Below are 10939 nucleotides of genomic sequence, written 5' to 3' on the forward strand. Positions count from 1 at the left end.
CTGTGTCCTGGGAATGACTGTGATTTGAGGGTCAGGCTGAGAGTGTGATTGGAGCCGCAGACAAACCTGGATGCCTGCTGCCCTGCACACAGTAGGCACCATAGCCATCTATGCTTCTAAACCTCTTATTCCACGCTGAGGGATTTTGAGATGGAGAAAAAGAGGAAAGACAAACCTTAGCGTCTTGGGACCTGCTGGGAATCCCCAGAAGATCCTAAGGGAGGTAGCCAAACTTCTCTGTGAGATTGGCACCCAAAGGCCTTGCCTTGCAACCCTAGAGTTGAGTGTATCCATTACTATGAAGTGTGTCCATCAAACATAAAAAAAAACTCAGCCTGTGGGGTGGTATCTCCTGTCCCTTGTGAAACCGTGGTCCTGCTAACCATCTCAGGGTTGACTGGGATAGGATCTGACTAGGCTACTGTGCATGCAAACCCGCAGTCTCAGACAACTGCCTCTGGTCTGTAAAACAGTCGCTCCTCATCCTGTCACTACCACATATGGCCTTTGGCAGTAAAGCCCAGGGGAAAGAGGCACAGAGGCCATATCTGCTTAGAAGAACTGGCCAGACTGGGCCCTCTGGGAAGAGCTTATTCTTAGCGTTTCCCTACACAAGCATCGTTTCCTGCCTCCACACCTTTGTTTGTCCTGCCAGAAAGTATTTTCCTTCACTGAGACCCTTACCACCCGCCATCCAAATCTTACAATCCTCAGAACCCTGGCTTCGCTCTGGTGTCAGTGAGGTCTGTTCTCCAGCTCCTGAGCCTTCGCTTGGAATCTGTGCACAAACAGCTTCTCTACACATAAACCTCATCTCAACTACACTAGGAGCAACTCTAAGAGACAGAGACACTGTGTTAACCTCTGCCTCTGGTGGTTTGTGAGAACATGATGGGGGACTGGAGGGGACACAGTAAGTAATAAGATATGTGCTAACTAATATGAAGATGTGCATGCAGGGAGAAGATGGTGGTGTTAGCAAGGAAGCTTTCGTCATGGTGGAGGGAACCAGTCTGAGCCTTGATTGCATGATGAAGTGAAGAGTCATCAGTGTGTGATCCTTTCTGAAGTAATATTGGTCTTGAAATTCTATCATGGGATAAAAGTGGTCTATGGGTGGGTAGGCCAGTTAGTATATATAATCTTGTTGATGCCCCAAGTTAACCCCCAAGACAACTTCCTGCAGTGGGTGGAACCCCCTGGATAGAGCAGACCAGGACAGTAGGATCTAAGTTTTTGTCCCAGGTTCATGGTAGGATCTAAGTTTTTGTCCCAGGTTCATTTTGCACCAAAATAGAACATAGAACCTCTAACGAACTGTTCCTGAAATAAAGTTGCTGTAGAGATGATGCCTGTTAGCCACACACCTAATATTAGTGAGGGAAGTAGTGAGTGGTAGCATCCCTGGTACCAGAGCCCAGGATGCTGCACTTCAGTGGACTTCGCTCTTCTCTTGGGTTATTAACAGACTCTAGGCTCTAAATAACCTGTTCCTTTTCCTTCAAACATTTGGGGTCTTTGTTCAGTGACAGCTAGGTGTCTGGAGAAAACAGCAAATAATACTGGATGAAAGCAGAGGCAACAGGACAAGTGGACCTTGTTCCCTTTCTCTTCTGTACCCCAAGTACTGTATGCCCACATGTGTTTCTGAGTTTGCAAAAGATAAGAAAAGTTCAACCAAGAATTCTCCAGACAGCAACCCTAGCCATAGCCTTATAGTAGGTGTGAGTGATGTGAACAGGGTGTGTTGCTTCAAGTTGATGACTTCTCCAGCATTGTGCCCTTTAGTTGTCCAGTCTCACCCCTGTCATCTGGGGAGAATGGCCACTCAAGGGCAGAGCGTACCTTGCTCTCTCCAAGGAAAATGTGCTCTGAACCATCTGATGAAGACCCCTGACCATCAAAATGTGTATCTCCTTCTTCTGCTTTTCTTTCTCCTTGGCTGTCTCCCTGTGGCCTTTATCAGGCCACATTGCTAAAAGCAGGACAGAGAAGTCATAACCATGTGGGAGGAGGCTTCTTCCTTCCAGCATGGAGGATGACCGGGGGCAGTTAGGACAGCCATTTCTCAGAGCCTAGGCTGGGTGGCCATCAACAGGGCACATCCTCTAGGCTTTCCTCTGCCTCCTGGGAGCCACTCAGGTAACCAGGACAACTGCAGTGAAAACAAACAGCTTTTCACCCCAGGCAGAGGTCCCAGCTCAAGGCATAGTTAGGGTAGTAGCTGAAATCTAAGTTTGGCCTGTCCCTCAAACAGTAATAGGAAGCCACAGCAGTATCTCTGGGAGTGGCAACAGGAAGCCCGGGAGGTGGGGGAGGCCTGGTTTGCCATTTCTGATGTCAGAATCTCCCCAAAGCTGTTCATGAAGAGGAACAGGAAGGGCAGAGTGGTGCCAGGTAAATTCCCTGGTGTGAATTGCATCACAGGCCACAGATCTTTCCTCAGGCTTCATCCCACAGTCAGATCCCAGGCTCATTCCTCCCCCACCTCTGCACCACCACCCCCCCCACACACCCCTGAACTGTTCTTTTGAGGCAGCGCCCTTGAAGCATTGTTCTGTCCTGCCTACCTTGGAATCATACGTTCCTTATCTCTAGTGGGGTATGAGGCGCTTGCCACTTTGGTAGGCATTCTGTGAGCATCTTCTGGCAGAAAAGAAATAAAAGAAAAAAGAAAGCTTACTTTCCAAGCAGCATCCCCAGGGTGTGCCTTGGAGTGCTATCTGGTGCCTGAGCAGTGTGCTGTGGTGGGAGAGACATCACACAAGCTCTGATCTGCTGACCTTAAAGAGAGGGACAGACTCCTTAGAGTACTCTGTTGACATCTGCAGGTGTATTTGGATTTCTGCTTCCTCCATGGCCTGTGCCTCCTCAGTAGCAACTCTGAGTCTGCCTTGGCTTTGAGCTCTTTGTCACAGAGCTTGGCCCATTTCAGAGAGCCAGTGAGCACATGCTAACGTGTGTGTGTGTGTGTGTGTGTGTGTGTGTGTGTGTGTGCCTCCTCCGTCTGCTTCTAGGAGCTCTTGCTTTGGCAGCGTGCTGCTCAGACCTTCTCTGTCTGTAGTCTCACGGGAGCCCTGGGGACGGATCCTCTGCCTCCTCTCCACCCAGTTTCTCCCCTAGAATCTGAGTATTGTTCCCTGAGTCCTTGCAACCTACACAATTTTTCACACAGGGGCAGCATATGCCAGATACTCTGATGGACTGAAGAAATGAAATATTAGTAAATGGCTTGAAGAAAATTTCACGAAAAAGCATTACTTTGAGTTGGCTTCTTGTATTCAACTCACACACAACGGCTATGGTACAGACACATGCACACATGAATGTGGGTGTATACACACACACACACACACACACACACACACACACACACCACCTTTCCCTTACTGTACCACCATTATCCTTGGCAATTGGTGAGATTAATTCCCTTCCAGAAGCCCAGATCCCCTTAGGGAAGCCACTGGCTCTACAAATACTAGTTTCTCCAACTTCATGTTGTGCTCGGTGGCAAATGCATCCTAAAATTGTTATCCTAGTCCAAGATGGTTCATCTTTCCATACATTCACAGGGGCTCGCAATTTCCTTGCTGTGGTTGGGATGTCTTGTGTGTTGGGGCCTGATCCCTGGAATGGCAGAACTGAGAGCTAGGTGAACCTCCAAGAGATGAGGCCCAGCAGGAACAACTTAGGTCATTAGAGAAGGAAGTATAGTATTTCCCTGAATCATCCCCAAGAAAGGTCTATTAGAGAAGGAGCAACCTGGCCCTTACACCTTTCCCTTGCTTCCTTTATTAAGATGTACTTTCTTGCTTTGGAATGCACTCTTGCCATTTCTATCCCCATGTGATTCAACACAGCCAAGGCAGCCCTCACCAGAGCTGAACAGTACTGGGACCTCAGATTTTCAAAACGATTTGTCATAGATAGCCTTGTCTATTTCATTATGGTAACACAATAACTAATATACACTTGAGCTACTTCACGGTATCTGCTGGATGATATGGCTGTAGCAAACATACTGATGCTCATCTATAATGTGTGGACATACATGTTGTTAATATGTGGATGTATGATCTATGTGGTCATACATCAGCCCTCATCTGCTTCACTCCACTGCCCGGCTCCTACTACAGACATATACCTGTCACAAACATACTCAAGAACAGTACAGCCCGTCATTCGAGCCCCAAGCTCCCGCCTACACATGGAATTTCTTAAAGTATAGATGAAGAGGGGCCTGTGGAGCATCAGCCACGTCCCGAAAATTACAACCCTAAAAACAGTGATAGCTCATTGGATAGCTTAACTATATACCTCACATGACACAAGAATCCATTAAAAACTCCATATAGGTACAGCCACACCCCCATCTCGTTAGGACAGACCAGTGTATATTGTTGAATTCTTTATCTTCAGCAGTGTAATAAACTCACCCAACAGCAATTATAACAAACACAGAGAGAGAGAGAGAAAGACAGAGAGAGAGAGACAGAGAGACAGAAACAGAGAGAGAGAGAGACAGAGAGAGAGAGAGGAGGAAGAGGAGGAGGAGAAAGAGGAAGAGAAGAAGGGATGGAGAGAAGGGGATAGACCTCATCAGTTTCAATGTGAGCATCTAACTATAGGCTCTGGAGAAGGCAAAGAGCAGGGTTCGGCCATGCGGCTATGATCTCCCATGAACTCAGCCTGTCCATTTGAGGCTGACTGTATTCAGCACAAACAAAAAAAAAAAAAAAAAAAAAAAAAAGTGAGAGCCAGCCCTGCCTGTGAGACTGTCTCACAGTCATATGGATGGCCTTACTTAAGATTACACTGTAATGGGATCAGGTGGGGTAGGGGTGTGGAGAGCGGACTGGAGCATCTACATGGTGTAGCTTCTCCAGCCGGCACCACTGCTGTGCCTATGTTTCATCTAGAACTGAATTCTGGGTCAGATTCACACTCCAGTAACTCACTTAAAGGTTGGGAGCATTAAAGGCTCTTCCAGGTTGGGACATATAACTACACCGTAAGGCTGTTTTATTTGGAGTTTTTGTGGTTGTAGTCATTGTTGGTTTGTTTGCTTGCTTTCTCTCCTATGTATAGGGATGAAGTTCAGATCACTGAGGTGACTCGCTCAAGACCATAAACCTATCAAAGACATTGGTCTTTTGATGCTTGATTCAGTATTTTGGTGCCACACAATAGTTGCCTCTTTTGAAACTCCAAATAGTGACCTTTATCTGGTCTGAGGCCCAGCATGGAGCCAGAGCAGGAGGAAGACCCAGTAGGAATCAGACTTACTGCATCAGGCACAGTGCCCCTGCTCCTCCAGGTTCCCCTCTTAGGCAGTGATATCTAAGTGCTTACTTAGCCCACGGCTGAGAACATGGAATCAGAAGGCAGCTGAGTTTAAGACCTACACTCAGTCTGGACTACCCAAGTAAAACCTCTGGGCATCTGCTCCCTGTCTGTACAACGTGACTATAGAACAAGCAGCTGCTTCACCCAGGTCCTTTGAGTTACACTAATCAGTGTAGAGCACTCAGAACTGTGCTTGGCGCAGCTGTTGGTGCTCAGCTCTTTAGTGTTGTTAATCCCAGCTGTTCTGTTGATGTGATCACCCTAGTCATATGTTAGAAGATTTTAAAACATAGGAGGGAGGGCTTGGCTTGAGTAGCTGAAGAGAAGAGGACAGAGGAAGAGAAGGAAGCAGCAGAAGACAGGGAAAGGAGGAGGAGGAAAGATAAAGGGAGAAGGAGAGAAAGAAAGACTCAATTTTGAAGAGATGGCAAGCCATCAGCAGTTGTTGCAGGCCCTGGACATGTCCCCAACACACACACACACACACCCTGGGCCACATACTGTGGTCTCTGTGAAGCTAAACCAAGCAGTTGCAGTTGAAAGGCATTTGAGCTGGTCCTTCTCAGAAACAGTTGCTATAGCTAAGGAGCACAGACAACCTGGTTTCTCTCTTCGCCCAGGCTTTGCTCTTCTCTTCTGTTCAGGAGCAGTAATAGAAAGCACGGATGAAGCCACTGTATAGCCAGGCAGGCAGCAGCTCCATACTGCCTCGGATGTAGGGCAGGCACGCATCTACTTCTTAGCCTGGCTCTCAGGGTCCACAGTAGTTTCTTATACTTGGACTTACTCCAGGCTTCCTCCCTAAACAAATGCTGGTCCATTATGGTTCTCCTAACTCTCTTGTTCCTCCTCACAGGATCCCATCAGCTCTTTCCCCCAAGGAAGCTACTGGTGCTTTTCTGTTTCCACACACACACACACCAAAGGTGGAGCATATAAGGAAAGGAACTGAAGTGGCCCTAGTTGTGGTAGAGAATTGGTTTTGATGAGGAAACAGAGGGGCTAGGAGGGTGTGAATATATCCCTTGCGTGTACACAACACCCTCTCTAGAGAGAGGATTTCAAGAGGCTTGTGAAAGAAGTATTGTAGGATTTTGATTTAGTTAGGTGTCCTAGATAATATAATATGCAAATTCTCACTCCTCACTGACATAATACAATAGATGTTTATTTCTCTGTCTTGCAAAATGCAGGCTGGGGTTGTCCTCAGGCACCCGAGCTGGCAGAGGCACAGCCTTCTTCAACAGCAGCTTCCAGAATCAGTGGGAGTGCAGACATCCAGCCTCAGATAGAGAGGGGCTGAGACTCTGAAAGTCAGTCGTGGGAATGAATGGTGTGCTTACCATTTTGGTCCACATTACATTGGCCGGGACTCAAGCCTGGTGCTCCTCTGCCCCCAGAGGGTGTGGAGAGTGAAGCTCCACTGGAGTACCCTTCCCAGCAACTGCACAACGAGGCAGGGAGCATGACTACGGTAGAACCAGCCCACTATTGCCAGCTCCTAATAAGAGACTTTGTAGAATGAGATTCATTAACAGGATCTCATCTTTTCCAGAAGTGGAAGAAGAGAGAGACAAGACCTAAGGAAGAGTGGAGCATGTGCCAGTCTAGTGAGTGTGGATAAAGAGGCTCACAGGCCTGAACAGGCCACACTCAGCTGAGCTTCGGGATATCAGCACCTGCACACAGACGGAAAGACTGACCAATAGCCAGCACGAAAGCGTAGCAGGCTGACATGGAGCTCCATGAAAGAGTGACATCAGGGCCATTGAACCAGGGTGCCTGAGAGGTGCTGGCACAAGAGCTCTTCTAATACCTTGAGCAGAACAAGGGAGACTTAGGTCTGCCCCAGGGATGGATGGCAAGCTGTTATTGAGTGACAGGAGGGACAATCCTCCCGTTTCTAAGGCAGGTGCACTGACTAGCGCAGGCTGAGTCCCCAAAGAACAGGGTATGTGGGAGCAGTTTTAGGACTATCATGGCAACCGGAAGGCATGGACTCAAATGGATATATTTCAGTTTTCAAGATAAAACGGGTAAAATGACTTAATGTTGTCAGTGCCAGGCAAAACCTGTGACTCTACACTTGTTTGACATATGTTGCTGTACACCTGTTGTAGGTCGAGTTCAGAAGGATGGGAAGGATGGAAATACAGCCAGGTTCCGGCCTACGGTCAGACAACAAGCTGCGTGAGGATCTGGAGCACCTGAAGAAAATTGGAGCCCATAGGAGGCTGTGCCACTTCTGGGGCCTTCCTGTCCTCGGTCAGCACATCAAGGCCACTGGCCGCAGGGGCCATACTGTGGGTGTATCCAGGAAGAAGTGAGTCTCTGGGCCTTTATTGTTCATGAATAGTTTATATACCTAAAAAATAAAAATTAAAATTGTAAAAAGATAGAAGTAAATTGAAATGGTTAGTTAAAGGATGTTAATAAATCTGTGCAAAGAACATGATCGTTAGCAGTCAAGACTGAGTAAGCACAGATTTTCCTGAATGGATTTTTTTATTCTTTATTTTTCTTTTAAAAGATAATGGCACATGCAATACCATACACAGTAAGTTCAGACCTCAGTACAGTGTTTGAAAAAAGGGAATCACTGGATATGCTCACACATCAAGGAAAAAAATATGGGTCCGTGAAATATTGAAACGGCATATTATTCCTTTCTGCCCTTAGTTTGTTCGGAAGTTTTATCCAGGACTTAAGACAGAGTGATTGATTGAAGTGAAATTCCAATTTACAAGTGTCATAAAACAAAGATAAATGAATAAATAACAGTTGAGATACAAGCACACTGACGACTCACAGGAGTGAGTTGGGATGGAGGATGTAGCTAACAAAACAAACTTAACAAAAATGAATGGAAATCTCATTTTGATACCAAGAACTGAACATCCAGAGGAAAAGGAATTAGCATTTAGTGAGGGAACGGAAAAGTGGGCAGGGAATTTATTCTGACAAGGTCTATATAAAATATCAGAGTGATGAGTCACTAAACTTATCCCAGCCAGCAATAATGTCATATATATACCAATTGCTAATCTGAGCTGGTCATGCAACACAATATCCTTTTCCAGCAACGTATTTAAGGGAGAAAATTGACATTCTGGGGTGCATATGGAAAAGTCAGGGCTGGCTGTGGTGGTGCCGGCTCATAGGGTAAGACTGAAAGTGTAGAGGTAGGTGGATCACAAGTTCAAGGGCAGCCTGGGTTACATATTTTGCAAGATGTGGTGGTGCAGACCTTTAATCCCAACACTTAAAAGGCAGAGGCAAGAGAATCCCTATGTGACTGAGGTCAACTTGGTCGACATAGAGTTCCAAGCTGCCCTCTCTCAGAGACAGACAGAGACAGAAAAAAAAGGCAGGACTCATAAAAACGATTGCAAATAGGCTTCCAACTTCCACACAGTACCTCTCCGGGCAGTTTTGCATATTACTGTCAGGGTGGTTCTCCTTATACCTAAACAAGATCACAGCACTGGCTGAGTTAAAGTCTTCAGTGCTCTTCCTCTGCTGCCCAAGGAATAAAACTCGAGATGCTAAGATGGTCTTCTGCAGATGTGTGCTGGAGCTCTCTGCTGCAAATACCCTGTTCCCTACGTTACCAGAGTAACTCTCACTAGGCTTGTCCTGTGGCTTTTAGTGCCCCCTAAATAGTTCTAGATCCTATTCATTTTCTCTTGTCCTGTTCTTGTTTTTTTTTTTTTTGTTGTTGTTGTTTTGTTTTTTTTCAGTGTGTGTTGCTGGGGTAGTGGTGGGGGTTGGGAGAGAAAGGTGTTTGGGTATTTTTGTTTTGTTTTGTTTCTTACCTTTATCACAAACTACACTGCTGTAAAATACCTAAGGGAAGGGACAAAGTCTCTTCTTTAACTCTTACCTTATTTGTGAGGACACAACTTGTCTCCAAACAGGTACTAAGTAAATGAGCAAAAGAGTTGAGGTGTTAACACTAGTTTCTCTGCATAAAATGCCTCCTCTTCCTGTTTGTCCACCAGCCAAAACCCTTCATCCTCCAAAGCATCCATCTCAGACACCAGGCACTCTGAGATCCTTCCTGCTATGGCTCAGTGCATCGCTCTGCACTGCAGCTGGCCCAGCTCTCTGCTTTATACATACTGCCAGCCTGTCTACTATTGGTCATCTTTATGCACTCAGGACCATGGCAGGTCATACCACTGTGTCTGGTGTCATCTCTTACAAAGAATGAATAAATGCAACCGATAAGACACAGCCCAGAGAAAAAGGAAACAGACTATGAAGAAAAAGAGAGGAAATAAAAAGATGCTCCATGCTCAGGATAAGAATGTGTTCTTGCTCACGCCATCATGTACAGCTTGGGCTTGGAGTGGCTCTTCCTCAGTCCCTACTGTCCAGGTTATAGCTTGTTAACATGAGATAATGCCCTGGGAAGAAGGAACTTCAACTGAGGAACTGCCACCATCAGATTGGCTTGCTGCCATCAGATTAGCTTGTGGACACATCTGTGAGACATTTTCTTCCATAATTGCTGTAGGACAGCCCAGCCACTGTGGGCAGTGCCAACCCTAAGCAGGTGGTCCTGGATTATAAAACAAAGCCATGTAGAGTGAGCAGTGTTCCTCTGTGGTTGCTGCTTCAGTTCCTGCCTTGGGTTCCTGCCTTGGCTTCCCCAGTGATAAAGTCTAAGTGAAAATAAACCCATTCCGTTTTTGGTCCGTGGTTTATCGCAGCAACAGAAGGAGTATCTACTACCCTAGGTGGATCTCAACCTTGGCTCTGTTCAAAGCTGTTTGGATTCAAGCCATAGATACTACACACTAAAACCTGTTTCTCCTCTCATTTGCAACACAGATCTTCGACGGTGTACTAAGACCACAATTCATATGATTTACAGCAGATCTTAATTGTCAAGAGGTCTAAGATGGGGGACAAGCTGGGTGGACAGGGAAGGAGCAAAGAAAAGAGAGAATGTCACATAGCTCTCAGCATCATCAACACCACTCTGATGCTTTCTTGCTTGGCTCCCCTTGTGTATAACATCCTATCTCCTTCACTGGGTTTTTTGGTGTGCATCTGATCCTTACATATTCCTGACCTAGATGCAATTCAGATCACAATAAACTATTTGCACATACAAGCTTTGTGTTTCTTGTGATCCCAGGCTATAGATCCTTAGAGTCTACAACATTATCTTTCTTCTAGACTCTCCAGCTCAGCAGCTTTGGGTCATATGTGTAAAAGAACTAGTCCCACCACAGTGCACATGAAGAAAGAGAAGTGCGTTCCCATGACTCTTACTCCAGGACTGAAGCTATTTAAGTATAAACATTGATATGACTGATTATAAGAAAGAAGTAAAGAAAGAAAGAAATGAAGGAAAAGAGAGAGAGAGAGAGAGAGAGAGAGAGAGGGAGAGAGAGAGAGAGAGAGAGAGAGAAACTGACAGCAAAGCTTCCATGGAAACTGCCTGAAGAGCTCACTGAACCTTTAAAAATGTACCTAAGAGCTGGAGAGGTGGCTCAGTGGTTAAGAGCACTGACTGCTCTTCCAGAGGTCCTGAATTCAATTCCCAGCAACCACATGGTGGTTCACAACCATCTGTAATAAG

The sequence above is a fragment of the Micromys minutus genome (genome assembly GCF_963924665.1).
Source record: "Micromys minutus genome assembly, chromosome: 1".
NCBI classification, from domain to species: Eukaryota; Metazoa; Chordata; class Mammalia; order Rodentia; family Muridae; genus Micromys; species Micromys minutus.